General features: G+C 40.2%; 1 non-coding gene and 1 pseudogene across 1 annotated transcript; both read right to left on the bottom strand.

The window, feature by feature from the left end:
- Positions 1-6790: 6790 nt before the first annotated feature.
- On the bottom strand, positions 6791-8248 carry LOC118929454 (protein C3orf33-like; annotated as a pseudogene).
- Positions 8249-8265: 17 nt separating this feature from the next.
- LOC118929455 (U6 spliceosomal RNA) lies at positions 8266-8372 on the bottom strand. The gene has a single exon (XR_005031577.2). It is a non-coding gene; the product is annotated as a U6 spliceosomal RNA (small nuclear RNA).
- Between the last annotated feature and the right edge of the window lie 13366 nt (positions 8373-21738).

Genomic DNA, 21738 nt, shown 5'->3' with positions numbered 1-21738 from the left:
CCCTACGCATGCGCCTTCCCGCCTCCGTGACGTGCCGCGGTCCCCCCTGGGAAATGTAGTTTTTGGCTAGGTTATTTCTCGACGCCTCGCTGAACCTTATTTTAACAAACTAGGGTTCGTTTGTGTTTTAGGTATTCTCTCCCACTATGAAAATAATAGTAATTTTTTTAAAAGAGCAAACTGTTGATTGAGGGAGGAACAGCAGGTATATGAGTACTCTCTGTACTTTCTGCCTCAATTTTGCTGAGAACCTAAAACTATTTCAAAAAGTCTACTGAAAAATAAGAACAAGCAGATCTGTAGACCTAGAAATCGCAATTTGGGGAAATCATCCCAGGAACGCATTAAGCATGTGAGCGAATACTTATCTATAATGTTGACATCCTATTATCTTACGATTTCTGGCATAAACCCTGCCGAAGGTTATGATTATAAATTTACTTTGACTATTTGAATCATTTGCCAGTTCAGTGAGTTCAGCATCATTTGTTTGTTCACCAATGTATTCCCACTCCCTAGCATATAAAAAGCCCTTAAAAAATTTTTTTTAATGATAGGAAGCACCCAATGACCTCTCCCTCCTATTTCTTTTTTTTTTTTTTTTTCTTTTGGTATCATTAATATACACTTACATGAACAACATTGTGATTACTAGATTCCCCCCATTATCAAGTCCCCACCACATACCCTATTACAGTCACTGTCCATCAGCGTTGTAAGATGCTATAGAATCATTACTTGTCTTCTCTGTGATATCCTGCCATCCTGGTGCTTCCCACCTACATTATGAGTGCTAATCATAATGCTCCTTTTTCCCCTTATCCCTCCTTTCCCACCGATCCTCCCCAGACCCTTTCCCTTTGGTAACTGTTAGTCCATTCTTCGGTTCTGTGAGTCTGCTGCTGTTTTGTTCCTTCAGTTTTTGCTTTGTTCTTATACTCCACAGATAAGTGAAATCATTTGATACTTGTCCTTCTCTGTCAGGCTTATTTCACTGAGAAGAATACCCTCTAGCTCCATTCATGTTGTTGCAAATGGTAGGATTTGTTTTCTTCTTATGGCTGAATAATATTCCATTGTGTATATATACCACATCTTTATCCATTCACCTACTGATGGACACTTAGGTTGATTCCATTTCTTGGCTATTGTAAATAGTGCTGCAATAAACATAGTGGTGCATCTGCCTTTTTGAAACTGGGCTGCTGCATTCTTAGGGAAAATTCCTAGGAGTGGAATTCCTGAGTCAAATGGTATTTTTATTTTGAGCAATTTGAGGAACCTCCATACTGCTTTCCACAATGGTTGGACTAATTTACATTCCCACCAGCAGTGCAGGAGGGTTCCCCTTTCTCCACATCCTCGCCAGCATTTGTTGTTGTATGTCTTATGGATGGTGGCCATCCTAACTGGTGTAAGCTGATATCTCATTGTGGTTTTAATTTGCATTTCTCTGATGATAAGCGATGTGGAGCATCTTTTCATGTGCCTGTTGGCCATCTGAATTTCTTCTTTGGAGAAGTGTGTGTTCAGCTCCTCCACCCATTTTTTAATTGGGTTATTTGCTTTTTGTTTGTTGAGGTGCGTGAGCTCTTTGTATATTTTGGATGTCACCCCTTATCGGATGTGTCATTTATGAATATATTCTCCCATTCTGTATGATGCCTTTTTGTTGTATTGGTGCTGACCTTTGCTGTACAGAAGCTTTTCAGCTTGATATAGTCCCACTTATTCATTTTTGCTTTCGTTTCCCTTGCCAGGGGAGATAATGTTCATGAAGAAGTCGCTCATGTTCATGTACAAGAGATTTTTGCCCATGTTTTTTCGAAGAGTTTTATGGTTTCATAACTTACGTTCAGGTCTTTGATCAATTTCGAATTTACTTTTGTGTATGGGGTTAGACAGTGATCCAGTTTCATTCTCTTACATGTAGCTGTCCAGTTTTGCCAAATCCATCTGTTGAAGAGGCTGTCATTTCCCCATTGTATGTCCATGGCTCCTTTATCGTATATTAATTGACCATATGTGTTTGGGTTAATGTTTGGAGTCTCTATTCTGTTCCACTGGTCTCTGGCTCTGTTCTTATGCCAGTACCAAATTGTCTTGATTACTGTGGCTTTGTAGTAGAGCTAGAAGTTGGGGAGTGAGATCCCCCCCACTTTATTCTTCCTTCTCAGGATTGCTTTGGCTATTCTGGGTCTTTGGTGGTTCCGTATGAATTTTAGAACTATTTGTTCCAGTTCATTGAAGAATGCTGTTGGTATTTTGATAGGGATTGCTTTGAATCTGTAGATTGCTTTAGGCAGGATGGCCATTTTGACAATATTAATTCTTCCTAGCCAAGAGCATGGGATGAGTTTCCATTTGTTAGTGTCCTTTTTAATTTCTCTAAAGAGTGTCTTGTAGTTTTCAGGGTATGGGTCTTTCACTTCCTTGGTTAGGTTTATTCCCAGGTATTTTATTCTTTTTGATGCAATTGTGAATGGAATTGTTTTCTTTCTTTGTCTTTCTGCTAGTTCATCATTAGTGTATAGGAATTCAACAGATTTCTGTGTATTAATTTTGTATCCTGCAACTTTGCTAAATTCTAATATTAGTTCTAGTAGTTTTGGAGTGGAGTCTTTAGGGTTTTTTATGTACAATATCATGTCATCTGCAAACAGTGACAGGTTGACTTCTTCCTTACCAATCTGGATGCCTCTTATTTCTTTATGTTGTCTGATTGCTGTGGTTAGAATATCCAGTACTATGTTGAATAAAAGCAGGGAGAGTGGGGCATCCCTGTCTTATTCCCTATCTTACAGGGAAAGCTTTCAGCTTCTCACTGTTAAGTATGATGTTGGCTGTGGGTTTATCATATATGGCCTTTATTATGTTGAGGTACTTGCCCTTCAAACCCATTTTGTTGAGAGTTTTTATCATGAATGGATGTTGAATTTTGTCGAATGCTTTTTTAGGTTCTATGGAAATGATCATGTGGTTTTTGTCCTTTTTGTTGATGTTGTGGATGATGTTGATGGATTTTCGAATGTTGTACCATCCTTTCATCCCTGAGATGAATCCCACTTGATCATAGTGTGTGATCCTCTTGATGTGTTTTTGAATTCAGTTTGCTAATGTTTTGTTGGGAATTTTTGCATCTATGTTCATCAGGGATGTTGGTCTATAGTTTTCTTTTTTTGTGGTGTCTTTGCCTGGTTTTGGTATTAGAGTTATGCTGGCTTCATAGAATGAGGTTAGAAGTATTCCCTCCTCTTCTATTTTTTTGGAAAACTTTAAGGAAAATGGGTATTATGTCTTCTCTTTATGTCTGATAAATTTCTGTGGTGAATCCTTCTGGTCTGGGAGTTTTGTTCTTGGGTAGTTTTTTGATTACCCATTCAATTTCATTGCTGGTAATTGGTCTGTTTAGATTTTGTGTTTCTTCCTTGCTCAGTCCTGGAAGGTTATATTTTTCTAGAAAGTTGTCCATTTCTTCTAGGTTATCCAGTTTGCTAGCATATAGATTTTCATAGTATTCTCTCATAATTCTTTGTATTTCTGTGAGGTCCGTAGTGACTTTTCGTTTCTCATTTCTGATTCTGTTTATGTGTGTAGACTCTCTTTTTTTTCTTAATAAGTCTGGCTAGGGGTTTATCTATTTTGTTTATTTTCTCAAAGAACTTCTCTTCTTCTCAGTAACTTTTTCTATTGTTTTATTCTTCTCAATTTTATTTATTTCTTCTCTGATTTTTATTATGTCCCTCCTTCTGCCAACTTTGTGCTTCATTTGTTCTTCTTTTTTCAGTTTCAATAATTGTGACTTTAGACTATTCATTTGGGATTGTTCTTCCTTTTTTAAATAGGCCTGGATTGCTATATGTTTCCCTCTTAGAACTGCTTTCACTGCATTCCACAGAAGTTGGGGCATTGTGTTGTTGTTGTCATTTGTCTCCATATATTGCTTGATCTCTGTTTTAATTTGGCCATTGATTCATTGATTATTTAGGAGCATGTTGTTAAGCCTCCATGTGTTTGTGAGCCTTTTTGTTTTCTTTGTACTATTTATTTCTAGATTTAAACCCTTGTGATCTGAGAAGTTGGTTGGTAGAATTTCAATCTTTTGGAATTTACTGAGGCTCTTTTTGTGGCCTAGTATGTGGTCTATTCTGGAAAATGTTCCATGTGCACTTGAAGAGAATGTGTATCCTGCTGCTTTTAGGTGGAGAATTCTGTAGATGGATGTTAGGTCCATCTTTTCTAATGTGTTGTTCAATGCCTCTGTCTCCTTACTTATTTTCTCTCTGGTGGATCTGTCCTTTGGAGTGAGTGGAGCATCGAAGTCTCCTAGAATGAATGCATTACATTCTTTTTCCCCTTTTAATTCTGTTAATATTTGTTTCACATATGTAGGTGCTCCTGTGTTGGGTGCACAGACATTTATAATGGTTATATTCTCTTGTTGGATTGACCCTTTATCATAATGTAATGTTCTTCTTTGTCTCTTGTGACTTTCTTTGTTTTGAAGTCTATTTTGTCTGATACAAGTCCTGCAACTCCTGCTCTTTTCTCCCTATCAATTTCATGAAATATCTTTTTCCATCCCTTCACTTTTAGTCTGTGTATGTCTTTGGGTTCAAAGTGAGTCTATTGTAGGCAGCGTATAGTTGGATCTTGTTTTTTATCCATTCTATTGCTCTGTGTCTTTTGATTGGTGCATTCAGACCATTTACATTTAGGGTGATTATCGATAGGTATATACTTACTGCCATTGCAGGCTTTAGATTCGTGGTTACCAAAGGTTCAAGGGTAACTTCCTTACTATCTAAGAGTCCAACTTAACTCACTTAGTATGCTATTACAAACACAATCTAAAGGTTCTTTTTTCTTTTTTCCCTCCTTTTATTCCTCCTCCATTCTTTATATATTAGGTATCATATTCTGTACTCTTTGTCTGTCCCTTTTTATTACCTCTGGTGAGAGCTATTTAACCTTAGGAACACTTCCATCTATAGGAGTCCCTCCAAAATACACTGTAGAGATAGTCTGTGGGAGCCAAATTCTCTCAGCTTTTGATTATCTGGAAATTGTTTAATCCCTCCTTCAAATTTAAATTATAATCTTGCCAGATAAAGTATTCTTGGTTCGAGGCCCTTCTGCTTCATTGCTTTAAATATATCATGCCACTCCCTTCTGGCCTGTAAGGTTTCTGCTGAGAAGTCTGATGATAACCTGATGGGTTTTTCTTTGTATGTGATCTTATTTCTCTCTCTGGCTGCTTTTAATAGTCTGTCCTTATCCTTGATCTTTGCCATTTTAATTATTATATGTCTTGGTGTTGTCCTCCTTGGGTCCCTTGTGTTGGGAGTTCTGTGAACCTTCATGGATGTTACCCTGTTCTGTGAGTTCTGCTCTTTTCTCCAGGTGTATACAGTCTGGTGCAGCCTTCTTTCCTGTTACTCTTTCAGGATTGGTTGTATTAATTATATTTTCATATTGTATGTGGTTTTAGGTGGTAGTCTCTGTCTCACCTCTCATGCTGACTTCTTTAATCCAAGCCAGCCCGTAAAATTTTTGTGTTCATTAGAAGACTTGAACACAAACTGTTCCAGCCCGAAACTAAACCCATTATTTTCTTTCATCAAGCTTGCTTTTATGTGGACTCTATCTCAATGAATGGCATAATCATCTACCCAGTCTCAGTTCTATATCCTGCCCCATGAAGCTTATGCTAGGAGGGATTTCACAAAGTTTACATTTGTAAAGGATATCAGGTCCTATTTCTCCCAAATGTCAGATATCAACTTTCATTGCTCCTCAGGAGAGATTTGGAGCTCACAATTGTTTGAGTTTATCTTTAATTTTTGATGTTTGTCCTGTTAAATGCCAAAAATTTAACTAAATTAAAAGATCCAGTTTGCTTTATTGAACAATTCTTGATTCAGGCAGCATTCATTCTAGCAAATAGAAAGGAGCTCCACCGAACTGCAAAAAAGAAAAGGTTTTTAAATGCAGAGAAGGAGCAGAAAAAAGCAAATTATTATCAAACAATGCATTGTTTTAGGCAAGGGAAACAGAAGGAGTCTATCAGTAAATATCCCAGTGCTGGCCAGGAACTTCCATGTTTATTGGTTAAAAGATCACACTGAGGGTCGGGGGTGGGAGTTGAAACTGCAGTTAGATTGGGTATTAAATCTTGTTTGTTGACATGAGACCTTAACATATGACTTCATTTTGGGTCTGTGGTTTTCTTTTTAACACTACAATAAACATGTATTACTTGAATAATTATTTAAAAGTACTTTAGAGTGTTGCTAATATGCAAGGGATAACTCTGTCTTCCTCTTCATATCCAAATTTTTCAAAAGAATTGCCTCTCCTCAAATTTTCACTTTCTCACCTCACTTTTGGCAAGAATGGCCTGAACAACTGCAAAAGATTTTTGTTTGTTTAATCCCAGATGTAGAGGTTGGGTTGTTCATTGTTTACTTTATGGCACACTATCGTCATTGGGCTCTGTGTGTCCTCTCATTTTATATGCTCGCGGCTTTTTTCCTCTGTTCTCCAGTCCTCTTCCCCAATGTGCATGGGAGTGCCTTTGTAAAACATATGTGTTGTTTAGTATGCAAGCATTTTTTAAATAAAGAGAGTCCTTTATTATAAGCAAGCAAAGCTGATAAAATTTAAAAAACATTCCTTTTAAACAAAACTAAATATGCCTTCGAAAAATAACTAAAAGAACATTATTTGGCCAATAGTTAAACTCTTCAAATATTAGCACAACATGTATATCCTTCAACCTGGTAACCTTTTATAGAATGTTTTGTTTTTCCTAAAAGCATATTACATGAATCACAATTCGTTTAAATTATTCTGATACTATATTTATAATAAGCATCTCTGAAATATTTAAATACTGTTAGAATGCACCTTTGATCACTGATGAAATTTCCATTTCAACTCAATGAAACATATCTATATATTTACATATTTTGCTCCTTTCAGAGTAGATCACCTCCAGCCCTCTTGGAATATTTCATCCTTTTCTACAAAAGTGTATGCGACTTATAAGTTCTCTGAACTTCAGTATTAAAGAGTAGTTATTCATGTTCTCTTTCCATGTTTCATAAGTCCAACTAAATTTGTCATATCTTTCTTTTTTCAAGTTGAAATCTAATTCAATTTTTTTTAAACAACTGTCTTTTTTCCATATTTCTCTCCAGGAACCTTTCAATTTTTCCAAGTATGTTTCCTTTTCAGATTCTTCTTTCCATATTCCTTCTCCTTTTTTAAGGCTGTTAATTCAGCTTTAAGTAAGTTTCAGTGAATTTTCCCATAGATTTTAGAATCATAATTTAGCCCTTTAACAAGAACAGTTTTGCTAAGGCTTCTTCTCAAAATTTCTTCATTCAGATTCACATTAAAATATCTACCCTTATTCACTAAAAGATAGCAAAACAGTGCTGAATTCTCCTTTCCAAGAAGTTTGAACCATACTAGTTGGGAACGTTTTTGCAGTCACACCTTCCCAGATTCAGTGAGTTCTACTCTGGCCAATTTAACCAGCAAAACACCACATGGCTCTTTTCTCCAAGAAGATATAATAGGTAAAGTAATGGGAATATGTTCAATTTCTAAACCATTCTCAGTTATTCAGCGAACTCATGCACGTAGTTTAACATTCCTCCATACAAATTCTAGTGGAATATCTGAAGAACTTGTAAATTTTGATGTCTGGTCATCTAAGATGTCCCTCCCTTGCTCGAACTCCAGTGGCCTCTCACTTCACTTACGAGCCAAAAAAACTCTCCCCAGGCTACAGGACCTTCGTGCTGTGCCTCCCCTGGTCTCCTCTGCGCTTCCTACGAACTGCTCTAAGGGACCCGTGGGCGCCTGCAGCCGGGCAGTGTCTCACTCTCTGGGGCGCGCCCAGGCCCCGCTCGTGGCCGGAAGTCCTCAGGCCGAGCCGGCCGCCTCCCTGGCCTGTGGGCTGTGCCCTGCCACCAGCACACACACCTCCTGGGCGATGTGGCCCCCTGCCGGGGGCCTAACTGGCCTGCATCCCCCCAAGGCTCAAGCCACAAGGCCCAGCACCCACCACTGCCCAGGCAGTGGGTCGGCGGTACCGGACGAGCCGCAGGTGGTCGTCGGCCCACTGCGAGATCTGCACCACCACATTGGGCGCCACACTGTCCTGGTCTGCTGGCAGTGAGGCAGGGGCCGCGGGCCACCCCGCTATGTTCCCAGCTTCCCGTGGGCCTGCGTCCATTATGCAAGCATTTTTTTAAAAATATGGAACACTTCACGAATTTGCGTGTCATCCTTGCGCAGGCGCCATGCCAATCTTCTCTGTATCGTTCCAGTTTTAGTATGTGTGCTGCCAAAGCAAGCACGCATTTTTAATTTACCTAAATGTATTGTGTTATCAACCTCATTCTATTTCTTACTTTGTCTACTCAGCACTATGTTATCTTTTTGTTGTTTTGTTTTTGTTTTTTTGGTGTGAGGGCATCTCTCATATTTATTGATCAAATGGTTGTTAACAACAATAAAATTCTGTATAGGGGAGTCAATGCTCAATGCACAATCATTAATCCACCCCAAGCCTAATTTTCGTCAGTCTCCAATCTTCTGAAGCATAACAAACAAGTTCTTACATGGAGAACAAATTCTTACATATTGAATAAGCTACATGGTGAGCAGTACAAAGGCAGTCATCACAGAAACTTTTGGTTTTGCTCATGCATTATGAACTATAAACAGTCAGTTCAAATATGAATACTCATTTGGTTTTTATACTTGATTTATATGTGGATACCACATTTCTCTCTTTATTATTATTATTTTTAATAAAATGCTGAAGTGGTAGGTAGATACAAGATAAAGGTAGAAAACATAGTTTACTGTTGTAAGAGAGCAAATGTAGATGATCAGGTGTGTGCCTGTAGACTATGTGTTAATCCAAGCTAGACAAGGGCAATAAAACATCCACGTATGCAGAAGATTTCTCTCAGAACAGGGGGTGTGAGGTTCTAAGCCTCAACTCTGTTGATCCCCAATTTCTCACCTGATGGCCCCCCTGCGACTGTGCCTGTCTTAGGTTGTTTCTCCCTTGAGGAATCTTACCCGTCTCTGGCTAACCAGCCATCTTCCGGGGCCATACAGGGAAATGTAAAGTTGGTAAGTGAGAGAGAAGCCTTATTGTTTGAAAAGTTTAGCTTTTTACTTCTTTGCATATTTATGCCCTGTGGCTTCTATGCCCAGCATTTGTCTTGAGGTGTCTTTACCACTTGGAAGAATTATGATACTTGGTAAATTCGATATGTGGCACGAATTCTATTTAAGGGTTGTAATTAGGTAGGAAGAAGAAAAGCTATAGAAGTAGCAGGTGGAAGAAAACCTGGGAAGATTGATTATTTCTTTGACATATCTTCTTGTAGAGTAACTTCAGCATGTATAGGTTTTAAACTACTAATTAAGTTGTGCACACACATTAACATAATAGGAGTACAGTTACGTAACCAAAGCATACCTGTAATTACCAGCCATCTCCAGTGAAACCAAGAAAACCAGTTAGGCACCTTAGGCATTTGTGAAAACTTATCTATGATATGGTGGATATTGTCCAACTGAACTTGAACAGTCTGAGAGAAAATCAGACAAATTAAAACAACACATTCCTGGGGACTGTTCACATCCCATATGTTCTTTTAACAGTAAATAGTCTGTAGTTGTAAGATTTTGGAGTGCTACAATTTGCACTTCTCCTAATTCTTGGTTGAGTTCCAACAGTATAGATCCAGTCAAATTTGTTGTTTTACTGTATGCACAGGCCAGCTTAGATATCTCCTTCATCATTCCCATGGCAAGTCCAGGAACTGGTGGGATGAGTGCATCTACACCCGTAGCAGTGTGTGGATCTTTGTTGGGGTTTTTTGATGATCATCTTCTGGCATGAGTCTTCCAGAGAGTGCTGATGTTGGAAGTTCTTTTTCATATCGTATCTTAGTTCATTTTCAGGGTATCCCAATTAGGCTTTGATCCTCTGTATAAACACAAACAGACCCTTTGCCTACACTTTTATATGCCCTTTATACCCTTGTGTAGAACTCATTGGAGGTCTCCACACAGGAACTGCGTTTTGTGTGTGTGTGTGTGTCATTAATCTACACTTACATGACGAATACTATGTTTACTAGGTTCTCCCCTATACCAGGTCCCCCCTATGAACCCCTTTACAGTCACTGTACATTAGCATAGCAAATGTTGTAGAATCACTACTTGCCTTCTCTGTGTTGTACAGCCTTCCCCTTTCACCCACCCACCCCCATGCATGCTAATCTTAACACCCCCCTTCTTCTCCCCACCCTTATCCCTCCCTACCCACCCATCCTCCCCAGTCCCTTTACCTTTGGTACCTGTTAGTCCATTCTTGAGTTCTGTGATTCTGCTGCTGTTTTGTTCCTTCAGTTTTTCCTTTGTTCTTTTACTCCACAGATGAGTGAAATCATTTGGTATTTCTCTTTCTCCGCTTGGCTTGTTTCACTGAGCATAATACCCTCCAGCTCCATCCATGTTGCTGCAAATGGTAGGATTTGCCCTTTTCTTATGGCTGAGTAGTATTCCATTGTGTATATGTACCACTTCTTCTTTATCCATTCATCTATCGATGGACATTTAGGTTGCTTCCAATTCTTGGCTATTGTAAATAGTGCTACGATAAACATAGGGGTGCATTGGTCTTTCTCATACTTGATTGCTGCATTCTTAGGGTAAATTCCTAGGAGTGCAATTCCTGGGTCAAATGGTATGTCTGTTTTGAGCATTTTGATGTACCTCCATACTGCTTTCCACAATGGTTGAACTAATTTACATTCCCACCAGCAGTGTAGGAGGGTTCCCCTTTCTCCACAGCCTTGCCAACATTTGTTGTTGTTTGTCTTTTGGATGGCAGCCATCCTTACTGGTGTGAGGTGATACCTCATTGTAGTTTTAATTTGCATTTCTCTGATAATTAGCGATGTGGAGCATCTTTTCATGTGTCTGTTGGCCATCTGTATTTCTGTTTTGGAGAACTGTCTGTTCAGTTCCTCTGCCCATTTTTTAATTGGGTTATTTGTTTTTTGTTTGTTGAGGCGTGTGAGCTCTTTATATATTTTGGACGTCAAGCCTTTATCGGATGTGTCATTTTCAAATAAATTCTCCCATACTGTAGGGTTCCTTTTTGTTCTATTGATGGTGTCTTTTGCTCTCCAGAAGCTTTTCAGCTTAATATAGTCCCACTTGTTCATTTTTGCTGTTGTTTTCCTTGCCCGGGGAGATATGTTCAAGAAGAGGTCACTCATGTTTATGTCTAAGAGGTTTTTGCCTATGTTTTCTTCCAAGAGTTTAATGGTTTCATGACTTACATTCAGGTCTTTGATCCATTTTGAGTTTACTTTTATATATGGGGTTAGAGAATGGTCCAGTTTCATTCCCCTACATGTAGCTGTCCAGTTTTGCCAGCACCATCTGTTGAAGAGACTGTCTTTTCGCCATTGTATGGCCATGGCTCCTTTATCAATTATTAATTGACCATATATGTCTGGGTTAATGTCTGGATTGTCTAGTCTGTTCCATTGGTCTATGGCTCTGTTCTTGTGGCAGTACCAAATTGTCTTGATTACTATGGCTTTATAGTAGAGCTTGAAGTTGGGGAGTGAGATCCCCCCTACTTTATTCTTCTTTCTCAGAATTGGTTAGGCTATTTGGGGTTTTTGGTGTTTCCATATGAATTTTTGAATTATTTGTTCCAGTTCATTGAAGAATGTTGCTGGTAGTTTCATAGGGATTGCATCAAATCTGTATATTGCTCTGGGCAGGATGGACATTTTGACAATATTAATTCTTCCTAGCCACGAGCATGGGATGAGTTTCCATCTGTTAGTGTCCCCTTTAATTTCTCTTAATAGTGACTTGTAGTTTTCAGAGTATAAGTCTTTCACTTCTTTGGTTAGGTTTATTCCTAGGTATTTTATTTTTTTTGATGCAATTGTGAATGGAGTTGTTTTCCTGATTTCTCTTTCTGTTGGTTCATTGCTAGTGTATAGGAAAGCCACAGATTTCTGTGTGTTGATTTTGTATCCTGCAAATTTGCTGTATTCCGATATCAGTTCTAGTAGTTTTGGGGTGGAGTCTTTAGGCTTTTTAATGTACAGTATCATGTCATCTGCAAATAGTGACAGTTTAACATCTTCTTTAAAAATCTGGATTCCTTGTATTTCTTTATTTTGTCTGATTGCCATGGCTAGGACCTCCAGTACTACCTTAAATAACAGTGGGGAGAGTGGGCATCCCTGTGTAGTTCCCGATTTCAGCTTCTCGCTGTTCAATATAATGTTGGCTGTGGGTTTATGATATATGGCCTTTATTATGTTGAGGTACTTGCCCTCTATTCCCATTTTGCTGAGAGTTTTTATCCTGAATGTATGTTGAACTTTGTCAAATGCTTTTTCAGCATCTATAGAGATGATCATGTGGTTTTTGTCTTTCTTTTTGTTGATGTGGTGGATGATGTCGATGCACTTTCGAATGTTGTACCATCCTTGCATCCCTGGGATGAATCCCACTTGGTCATGGTGTATGATCCTCTTGATGTATTTTTGAATTCAGTTTGCTAATATTTTGTTGAGTATTTTTGCATCTACGTTCATCAGGGATATTGGTCTGTAGTTTTCTTTTTTGGTGGGGTCTTTGCCTGGTTTTGGTATTGGGGTGATGTTAGCTACATAGAATGAGTTTGGGAGTATCCCCTCCTCCTCTATTTTTTTGAAAACTTTAAGGAGAATGGGTATTATGTCTTCCCTGTATGTCTGATAAAATTCCGAGGTAAATCCATCTGGCCCGGGGGTTTTGTTCTTTGGTAGTTTTTTGATTACCGCTTCAATTTCATTGCTGGTAATTGGTCTGTTTAGATTTTATTTTTCTTTCTGGGTCAGTCTTGGAAGGTTGTATTTTTCTAAGAAGTTGTCCATTTCTCCCAGGTTTCCCAGCTTGTTAGCATATAGGTTTTCATAGTATTCTCTAACAATTCTTTGTATTTCTGTGGGGTCTGTCGTGATTTTTCCTTTCTCATTTCTGATACTGGTGATTTGTGTTAACTCTCTTTTCCTCTTAATAAGTCTGGCTAGAGGCTTATCTATTTTGTTTGTTTTCTCGAAGAACCAGCTCTTGGTTTCATTGATTTTTGCTATTGTTTTATTCTTCTCAATTTTATTTATTTCTTCTCTGATCTTTATTATGTCCCTCCTTCTGCTGACCTTAGGCCTCATTTGTTCTTCTTTTTCCAATTTCGATAATTGTGACATTAGACCATTCATTTGGGATTGTTCTTCCTTTTTAAAATATGCTTAGATTGCTATATACTTTCCTCTTAAGACTGCTTTTGCTGTGTCCCACAGAAGTTGGGGCTTTGTGTTGTTGTTGTTCTTTGTTCCCATATATTGCTGGATCTCTATTTTGATTTGGTCATTGATCCATTGATTATTTAGGAGCGTGTTGTTAAGCCTCCATGTGTTTGTGAGCCTTTTTGCTTTCTTTGAACAGTTTATTTCTAGTTTTATGCCTTTGTGGTCTGAAAAGTTGGCATAGTATGTGATCTATTCTGGAGAATGTTCCATGTGCACTTGAGAAGAATGTATACCCTGTTGCTTTTGGATGTACAGTTCTATAGATGTCTATGAGGTCCATCTGTTCTACTGTGTTGTTCAGTGCCTCCGTGTCCTTGCTTATTTTCTGCCTGGTGGATCTATCCTTTGTGGTGAGTGGTGTGTTGAAGTCTCCTAGAATGAATGCATTGCAGTCTATTTCCCCCTTTAGTTCTGTTAGTATTTGTTTCACATATGCTGGTGCTCCTGTGTTGGGTGCATATATATTTAGAATGGTTATATCCTCTTGTTGGACTGAGCCCTTTATCATCATGTAGTGTCCTTCTTTATCTCTTGTTACTTTCTTTGTTTTGAAGTCTATTTTGTCTGATATTAGTACTGCAACCCCTGCTTTCTTCTCGCTGTTGTTTGCCTGAAATGTGTTTTTCCATCCCTTGACTTTTAGTCTGTGTATGTCTTTGGGTTTGAGGTGAGTTTCTTGTAAGCAGCATGTAGATGGGTCTTGCTTTTTTATCCATTCTATTACTCTGTGTCTTTTGATTGGTGCATTCAGTCCGTTTACATTTAGGGTGACTATTGAAAGATATGTACTTATTTTCATTGCAGGCTTTAAATTCGTGGTTACCAAAGGTTCAAGGTTAGCCTCTTTAGTATCTTACTGCCTAACTTAGCTCGCTTATTGAGCTGTTATATACACTGTCTGGAGATTCTTTTCTTCTCTCCCTTCTTATTCCTCCTCCTCCATTCTTCATATGTTGGGTGTTTTGTTCTGTGTTCTTTCTAGGAGTGCTCCCTTCTAGAGCAGTCCCTGTAAGATGTCCTGTAGAGGTGGTTTGTGGGAAGCAAATTCCCTCAGCTTTTGTTTGTCTGGGAATTGTTTAATCTCACCATCATATTTGAATGATAGTCGTGCTGGATACAGTATCCTTGGTTCAAGGCACTTCTGTTTCATTGCATTAAATGTATCATGCCATTCTCTTCTGGCCTGTAGGGTTTCTGTTGAGAAGTCTGATGTTAGCCTGATGGGTTTTCCTTTATAGGTGACTTTTTCTCTCTAGCTGCCTTTAAAACTCTTTCCTTGTCCTTAACCTTTGCCATTTTAATTATTATGTATCTTGGTTTTGTCCTCCTTAGATCCTTTCTGTTGGGGGTTCTGTGTATTACCATGGTCTGTTCGATTATTTCCTCCCCCAGTGTGGGGAAGTTTTCAGCAATTATTTCTTCCAAGATACTTTCCATCCCTTTTCCTCTCTCTTCTTCTTCTGGTACCCCTGTAATACGGATATTGTCCCTTTTGGATTGGTCACACAGTTCTCTTAATATTGTTTCATTCCTGGAGATCCTTTTATATCTCTCTATGTCAGCTTCTATGTGTTCCTGTTCTCTGGTTTCAGTTCCATCAATGGCCTCTTGCATCCTATCCATTCTGCTTATAAACCCTTCCAGAGTTTGTTTCATTTCTGTAATCTCCTTTCTGGCATCTGTGATCTCCCTCCGGACTTCATCCCATATCTCTTGCGTATTTCTCTGCATCTCTGTCAGCATGTTTATGATTTTTATTTTGAATTCTTTGTCAGGAAGACTGGTTAGGTCTGTCTCCTTCTCTGGTGCTGTCTCTGTGATCTTTGTCTGCCTGTAGTTTTGCCTTTTCATGGTGATAGGAATAGTTTGCAGAGCTGGGACAAGTGACGGCTGGAAGAACTTCCCTTCTTGTTGGTTTGTGGCCCTCCTCTCCTTGGAGAACAGCGATCTCTAGTGGCTTGTGCTGGGTAGCTGTGTGCAGACAGGGCTTCTGCTTCCTGCCCGGCTGCTATGGAGTTTATCTCCGCTGTTGCTGTGGGCGTGGCCTGGCTCGGGCTGCTGCTCCAAAATGGTGGAGTCCCATTGGAGGGGGAGCGGCCTGTAGGCTATTTATCTCCATAAGGGGCCTCCGAGCTCCCTGCAGCCCAGGGGATTAGGGTGCCCAGAGATCCCCAGATTCTCTACCTCTGTATTAAGTGTCCCGCCCTGCCCCTTTCAGACTTCCAAAAAGCACCCGCCGAAACAAAACAACGACCACAAAGAAAAAAAAATTTTTTTTTAATTAAAAAATAAAAATATAAATAAAAAATGGTGGCTCGTTTTTCTTTATTCTCTGGTGCCAGCCTCAGGCATCTGCTCACCGGTCTTGCTGCCCTGTTTCCCTAGTATGGGGGTCCCTATCCCTTTAAGACTTCCAAAAAGCGCTCGCCAAAACAAAACAGCAAAAAAAAAAAATGGCCATTCACTTTTCTTACGTCCTCCAGTGCCAGGCCTCCAGTACCCGCTCACTGTTCTTGCTGCCCTGTTTCCCTAGTATCCAGGGCCCCCCGCGCATGCACTGTGTCTGCGCTCTGGTCCGGATGGCTGGGGCTGGGTGTTCAGCAGTCCTGGGCTCCGTCTCCCTCCCGCTCTGCCTACTCTTCTCCCACCGGGAGCTGGGGGGAGGGGCACTTGGGTCCTGCGGGGCCGGGGCTTATATCTTACCCCCTTTACGAGGCACTAGGTTCTCGCAGGTGTAAATGTGGTCTGGATGGTGTCCTGTGTCTTCTGGTCTTTATTCTATGAAGAGTTGTCTTTGTTATATTTTCATAGATATATGTGGTTTTGGGAGGAGATTTCCACTGTTCTACTCATGCCGCCATCTTGGCTCCAGCCCAGCACTATGTTTTTAAGACCTGTCTTTGTTGTGTTCACCTAGCCTGTTATTTACAACAATCATACATTATTTCGTATCAGACACCCACATTTTAGTTATTTGCACCCATGGTGATGGGCCTCTCAATTGCCTCCAACTACTGGCTACACAATGACATGGTGAACAACCTCGTGCATGTCCCGTCGTGGCCTGGGTGAGGATTTTTTCTGGGATGTACATCTGGTAGTGGGGCAGTAAGAGCCTCTTCAATTATGTTCCCTCATCATTCTGGTCAGAACGACCTTCTTAAAACACAAATGTGGAAGGGAAGAGTCAAGATGGTTGCATGAGTAGTTCAGTGGAAATCTCCTCCCAAAAACATATATATTTTTGAAAATACAACAAATACAACTATTCCTAAAAGAGACACCAGTAGATACAGTACAACAACCAGGCAACATCTACATCTGCGAGAATTCAGCATCACACAAAGGGGGTAAGATATAAGCTGTGGCCCAGAGGGACCCGAACGCCCCCCTATCCCAGACCCTGGTGGGAAGAAAGGAGTCAGAGTGGGGAGGGAGTGAAAGCCCAGCACTGCTAAACAACCAGTTCTAGAAATCCATACCAGGAGTGCAGACACATGGTGCACGGGGTGCTGGATATTAGAGAAACGGAAAAGCAAAACCTGTGAACAGGTCCCTGCAACCGGCACCCCTGAGACAAAAGAAAAGCGAGTGCTTTTTGCAAGTCTTATAGGGACAGGGACCCCACAGCTGGACGAAGTCATCCCAACACATGCACCCCAGCACCTGGGAATCCATGGAACTCTAGGTGACCTAACCCCCTGGGTGGCAGCACACCTCTGAAGCCCCTCACAGTGATAAGGAGCCTGCCAGTCATTCTTGCAACTGGCACGGATGCCGACACACCAGCCCAGTAGTGCGAGAGAAGCAGCGTGCGCCAGGGGAGGTGCCGCCAGAGGAGCCTGGGAGCAGCCTGCGCAAGCCGGTAGCAGCAGCCGAGCGGCTGGGGGTGGGCCCACATGGGCTGGTAGCAGCAGCTGGGGTCTGCCTGTGTGAGTCTGCAGTGGCAGCACCAGAGAGGACCAGGAGCAGCTTGTGCGAGCCTGCAGCAGCAGCAAACCAGCAACCCAGGAGTGGCCAGTGTGTGCCAGTGGTGGCAACACCAGAGGAGCCTGGGAGAGGCTTGTATGAGCCCGCAGCAGCGCCAGAGGGGCCTGGGCGCAACCTGCAGGAGCTGGCAGCAGCGGCAGAGGAGCAGCCCAGGAAGAGCTCCATCCCCAGCAGGCGCCCAGAATCTCAGCCTGGTGCACAGCCGCCTGGGCCAGACCCAAAGGCCACTGCCAGCACACAGCTGTTGGCAGGGGCGCCGCTTTCACAGAAGAGCATACCTGGTGTGCTTGCTGCTTCCTGCAGGGCTCTGTGCTACCCTGACTGAGACCCCACCCACAGCAGTTTAGGGGATTAACCCAGAGGCTGCGCCAGGAGTGCAGGTAACTGACACAGACAGCAGAGAAGGGCAAGGAGACCAGCAAGCAGGAAAGGACTTTGTTCTCCCAGCTGACACACATGCTACCGGCCTACAGCTACCTCTATCACCATGAAAAGGCAGAAGAATTTAGTGCAGTCCAAAATAGTCCAGACAACCCCAGAGAGAGGGCTGGGGAAGATAGACCTAACCAATCTCCCCAAAAAAGAATTCAAAATAAAGGTCATAACCATGCTAATGGAGGTGCAGAGAAATATGCAAGAGCTAAGGGATGAAGTCTGGAGGGAGATTACAGAAATGAAACAATCTCTGGAAGGATTTAAGAGCAGACTGGATGAGGTGCAAGAGGCCATTAATGGAATAGAAATCACAGAACAGGAATGCAGAGAAGCTGATGCAGAGAGAGATAAAAGGATCTCCAGGAATGAAACAATATTAAGAGAACTGTGTGACCAATTCAAACAGAACAATATTCACATTATAGGGGTACCAGAAGAAGAAGAGAAAGAAAAAGGGATAGAAAGTGTCTTTGAAGAAATAATTGCTGAAAACTTCCCCAAACTGGGGGAGGAAATAGTTGCTCAGACCACAGAAGCACACAGAACTGCCAACAGAAGGGACCCAAAGAGGATAACACCAAGACACATAATAATTAAATTAGCAAAGATCAAGGACAAGGACAGAATATTAAAGACAGCTAGAGAGAGGAAAAAGGTCACCCACAAAGGAAAACCCATCAGGCTATCATCAGACTTCTCAACAGAAACCTTACAGGTCAGAAGAGAATGGCATGGTATATTTAATGCAATTAAACAGAAGGGCCTTGAACCAAGAACACTGTATCCAGCATGATTATCATTTAAATATGAAGGAGGGACTAAACAATTCCCAGACAAGCAAAAATTGAGGGAATTTGCCTCCCACAAACCACCTCTACAGGGTATTTTAGAGGGACTGCTCTAGATGGGAGCACTCCTAAGGCTAAATAAATGACACCAGAGAAAATAAAATCACAATAAAGAAAGAAGACCAAATAAATACTAACTAAAGACAAAAAATAAAATTAACTACCCACAAAAGCACTCAAAGGAAACACAAAAGAGCACAGAACAAAACACCCAACATATGAAGAATGGAGGAGGAGGAATAAGAAGGGAGAGAAATAAAGAATCACCAGTGTTTATGATAGTTCAATAAGTGAGTTAAGTTAGACAGTAAGATAGTAAAGAAGCTAACCTTGAACCTTTGGTAACCATGAACCTAAGCCTGCAATGGCAATAAGTACAAATCTTTCAATAATCACCCTAAATGTAAATGGACTGAATGCACCAATCAAAAGACACAGAGTAATAGAATGGGTGAAAAAACAAAACCCATCTATATGCTGCTTACAAGAGACTCACATCAAACCCAAAGACATGCACAGACTAAAAGTCAAGGGATGGAAAAAGATATTTCATGCAAACAACAGGGAGAAAAAAGCAGGTGTTGCAGTACTAGTATCAGAGAAAATAGACTTTAAAACATAGAAAGTCAGAAGAGATAAAGGACATTACATAATGATAAAAGGATCAGTCCAACAGAGGATATAACCATTATAAATATATATGCACCCAATACAGGAGCACCAGCATATGTGAAACAAATACTAACAGAATTAAAGGAGGAAATGCAATGCAATGCATTCATTTTGGGGGACTTCAACACACCACTCACTCCAAAGGATAGGTCCACCAGACAGAAAATAAGTAAGGATACAGAGGCACTGAACAACACAGTAGAACAGATGGACCTAATAGATGTCTGTACAACTCTACATCCAAAGGCAACAGGATACACATTCTTCTCAAGTGCACATGGAACATTCTCCAGAATAGACCACATACTAGGCCACAAAAAGAGCCTCAGTAAATTCCAAAAGATTGAAATCCTACCAACCAACTTTTCAGACCACAAAGGTATAAAACTAGAAATAAATTGTACAGAGAAAACAAAAAGGCTCACAAACACATGGAGGCTTAACAACATGCTCCTAAATAATCAATGGATCAATGACCAAATTAAAATAGAGATCAAGCAATATATGGAAACAAATGACAACAACATACAAAGCGCCAACTTCTGTGGGATGCAGCAAAAGCAGTCTTAAAAGGAAAGTATGTAGCAATCCAGGCATATTTAAAGAAGGAAGAACAATCCCAAATGAATAGTCTAATGTCACAATTATCGAAATTGGAAAAAGAAGAACAAATAAGGCCTAAGGTCAGCAGACGGAGGGACATAATAAAGATCAGAGAAGAAATACATAAAATTGAGAAGAATAAAACAATAGAAAAAATCAATGAAACCAAGAGAAGTTCTTTGAGAAAATAAACAAAATAGATAAGTCTCTAGCCAGACTTATTAAGAGAAAAAGAGAGTCAACACACATCAAAAGAATCAGAAACGAGAAAGGAAAAATCATGACAGACCCCACAGAAATACAAATAATTATTAGAGAATACTATGCAAACCTATATGCAAACAAGCTGGCAAACCTAGAAGAAATGGACAACTTCCTAGGAAAATACAACCTTCCAAGACTGACCAAGGAAGAAACACAAGATCTACACAAACCAATTACTAGTAACAAAATTGAATCAGTAATCAAAAAACCACCCAAGAACAAAACCCCTGGGCCAGATGGATTTACCTCAGAATTTTATCAGACATACAGAGAAGACATAATACCCATTCTCCTTAAAGTTTTCCAAAAAATAGAAGAGGAGGGGATACTCCCAAACTCTTTCTATGAAGCCAACATCACCCTAATACCAAAACCAGGCAAAAGACCCCACCAAAAAAGAAAACTACAGACCAATATCCCTGATGAACATAGATGCAAAAATACTAAACAAAATATTAGCAAACCGAATTCAAAAATACATCAAGAGGATCATACACCATGACCAAGTGGGATTCATCCCAGGGATGCAAGGATGGTACAACATTCGGAAATCCATCAACATCATCCACCACATCAACAAAAAGAAGGACAAAAACCACATGATCATCTCCACAGACGCTGAAAAAGCATTTGACAAAATTCAACATCCATTCTTGATAAACACTCTCAACAAAATGGGCATAGAGGGCAAGTACCCCAACATAATAAAGGCCTTCTATGATAAACCCACAGCCAACATCATACTGAACAGCAAGAGGCTGAAAGCTTTTCCTCTGAGATCGGGAACAAGACAGGGATGCCCACTGTCCCCACTGTTATTCAACATAGTACTGGACGTCCTAGCCATGGCAATTAGACAAAACAAAGAAATACAAGGAATCCATATTGGTAAAGAAGAAGTCAAACTGTCACTATTTGCAGATGACATGATATTGTACATAAAAAAACCCTAAAGACTCCACACCAAAACTACTAGAACTAATATCGGAATTCAGCAAAGTTGCAGGACACAAAATTAACACACAGAAATCATGGCTTTCGTATACATTAACACTGAACTAACAGAAAGAGAAATCAGGAAAACAATTCCATTCACCATAGCATCAAAAAGAATAAAATACCGAGGAATAAACCTAACCAAGGAAGTGAAAGACCTATGCCCTGAAAGCTATAAGACACTTTTAAGAGAAATTAAAGAGGACACTAACAAATGGAAACTCATCCCATGCTCTTGGCTAGGAAGAATTAATACCATAAAAATGGCCATCCTGAGAATACAGCAGTTTGAAAAAGACAGATGCACCCCTATGTTTATTGCAGCACTATTTACAGTAGCCAAGAAATGGAAGCAACCTAAGTGTCCATCAGTTTATGAATGGTTAGAGAAGATGTGGTACATATACACAATGGAATATTATTCAGCCATAAGAAGAAAACAAATCTTACCATATGCAACAACATGGATGGAGCTAGAGGGTATTATGCTCAGTGAAATAAGC

The sequence above is a fragment of the Manis pentadactyla genome, chromosome 10 (assembly GCF_030020395.1).
Source record: "Manis pentadactyla isolate mManPen7 chromosome 10, mManPen7.hap1, whole genome shotgun sequence".
Lineage (NCBI taxonomy): Eukaryota > Metazoa > Chordata > Mammalia > Pholidota > Manidae > Manis > Manis pentadactyla.
Note: the sequence above shows the minus strand (reverse complement) of the source record. Positions and strands in the feature narration are given on the sequence as shown.